Below are 2,500 nucleotides of genomic sequence, written 5' to 3' on the forward strand. Positions count from 1 at the left end.
ACGGAAACAGAGGGGCCTCGTCCTGGTTCCAGAAGGAACATTTGTATAAACCCCCTTTGGGCTACGGCATCTGTACCAACTGGCCACTTTGGAGATGCGGGGCGAAGAGATACAAATATGACCTCTGTACCTCTTCGGTCTAAGGCACACAATGGCTTGCCCCCTAAAACCTTTAGTCGTAGTACTCCAGTGGTTTAGTGGTTAACCTGAGACGGGGTGTTTGATTCCTCATAATTCATGGAGTAATGGTTACCTTTTGGGGAAAAGGGGATTGAATACTGCGATTCTTTAAATCCCACGAGGCATTATAGTATCCAGTCTTTTTTTTTCTTTACACGGTAGGGTCTCACGTTGATTGATCAGACATGCCAGGCAGAATTATGATAGACAGTTCTCTGTTACACATTTCTAACATGAATATTAAATTTGAAGTGGTTTTATTTTTTATATCTAAGACAATTAGTTATCACTCTTTCAACTACTGTCTTCCCTTTCTGCTTAGGGAATTTCAATCAATAAAAAGAAGCTTTAATCGTTCATTTTCATTCATGGGATATTTTTTTGTGAGAACCTATCAGATTCCATACATCATAAAAAAAAGAATATTTTCCAAATGCACACAGTCACGATCTCTCTCTCTCTCTCTCTCTCTCTCTCTCTCTCTCTCTCTCTCTCTCTCTCTCTCTCTCCCCTAAATCTGGGTCCCATTATAACAAGCTCTTTCAACATCTCATGTTACCATCCTCCGATAATAAAGCACTTCTCGGGTGTACACGGGATTATCACAAAATCTTTTCTCCCCGTATTAGCACCCGTTTTGCAAAGTGTATGGACGGGGTCAATAGGATGTATGAAGGATAGTGAAAGAGAGAAAGAGAGAGAGAGAGGGTAGAGGTGGGGGGGCAGGAGAGGGGAGGAGGATGTTGTGAGATAATGTTCAATACAACCTCTCGAGTATCTTAGTCAGAAATTTTTTTTCCGGACTGTGTCGAAATTCCAAGATCACTATCAGTGAGTAACTTGAGTAACATTACTGATGTTTCATGTCCTCACCAGAGGCATATGAAGGGAAATATTTAACAGCTATTGTTCCTTCAGCTTTCTGTTCATTCCTTGCTCGTACACCGTTTGAATGAATGATTTATCTATCTCTTCGATAACATATGAATTCATCTATATCATTCTCATCTTTAAAGATGATAGTTGATGGAAAAATAGTCCGCAGTAGCATGTATGTAGTATAACACTATATGCAGGAAACTTTCACCAATATACATACAACTGCTGACTTTATTTTTCCATTTAAGATCACGAGAAAGTGATGATATCGAATGATAGTTAATGCATATCTACCCCGAGCAAAAACATTCAATGTGAAATGTGCAACAATTTACAGAGCTTCTCGATTCTAAGATTCACTTCCTGCTTTGTAAACAAACCAAGAAGAAAAAACAACACGAAAAAACAACACGAGAAAATGATTCGGTTTCTCTCTCTGTTTTCATTCTGAGAAAATGTAACGGGAGCTACAATCCACTCTGTGAATGAGGCACCCGGGGCCGATTGTTTGTTTACTAAAAACTCATTAACCAGAAGAGGTAGATTTTTTCATTAATGAGACGGGCTTCCAATTATTCTCGTACGGGGGCGGGGGCGGGGTTGGGAGGGGGTGGAGAGAGAGGAGAGAGGTGGCTCCTTCCTCTTGTGATGAAAACTCATTTCTTTTTTTTTTTAAGGGTTGCTGGCATCAATTTCGTTCAGCGGTATGTCTATTTCGATGTCCTGAGAGAATGTCTTTTCTTTACTAATTATTAACCTAAAATGATTCCACAGACAGTAACCTGTCTGTCTGTCTGTCTGTCTGTAGAAGGGAGTAATAAATGAGATAAATTTACCCATTAATTTTGAGTGCTCTTATACGGAGACCATCTGGGATAAAATAAAAATAGATATACTGGACCTTACGTTCTAATAATCTAATCTATGGAATTATCAGAATAATTTTCTCCAGCAAGCTCCGCCTCTCATTAACGCTCACTTATCCTGCAAGACTGAGATTATTTCGGCCAAAAATGCCCGTCTCGGTCTCATCAAAAAAAAAAAAAAACACCTCACATAAGAACAGAGCGGCTAAAACCTCTTGTTTAATCTGTACATTTTTCATCTTAAAAACCCCCATAGACCATGTTATTTTGTCTGCACTGTTTGTAAGATCTCGTTGATTTAATTTGCATTTTTTTTATTTATCCACTTTAGGTCTTTTAACCGTCAGACTTTGGAACTCACTTCCTGCTTATGTTTTCCCTGACTCATATTCCTACATCCGTTGATTCTTTCGATGTTGAACCACTCTGCTTTTCCCCCCTCTCTCTCTCTCTCTCTCTCTATCTCTCTTTCTCTCTCTCTCTCTCTCTCTCTATCTCTCTCTCTCTCTCTCTCTCTCTCTCTCTCTCTCTCTCTCTCTCTCTCTCTCTTTCTTTTTAGGTCTGGACTTGGTAAG

This window comes from Macrobrachium rosenbergii, chromosome 8 (genome assembly GCF_040412425.1).
Source record: "Macrobrachium rosenbergii isolate ZJJX-2024 chromosome 8, ASM4041242v1, whole genome shotgun sequence".
In the NCBI taxonomy this organism is placed as follows: Eukaryota; Metazoa; Arthropoda; class Malacostraca; order Decapoda; family Palaemonidae; genus Macrobrachium; species Macrobrachium rosenbergii.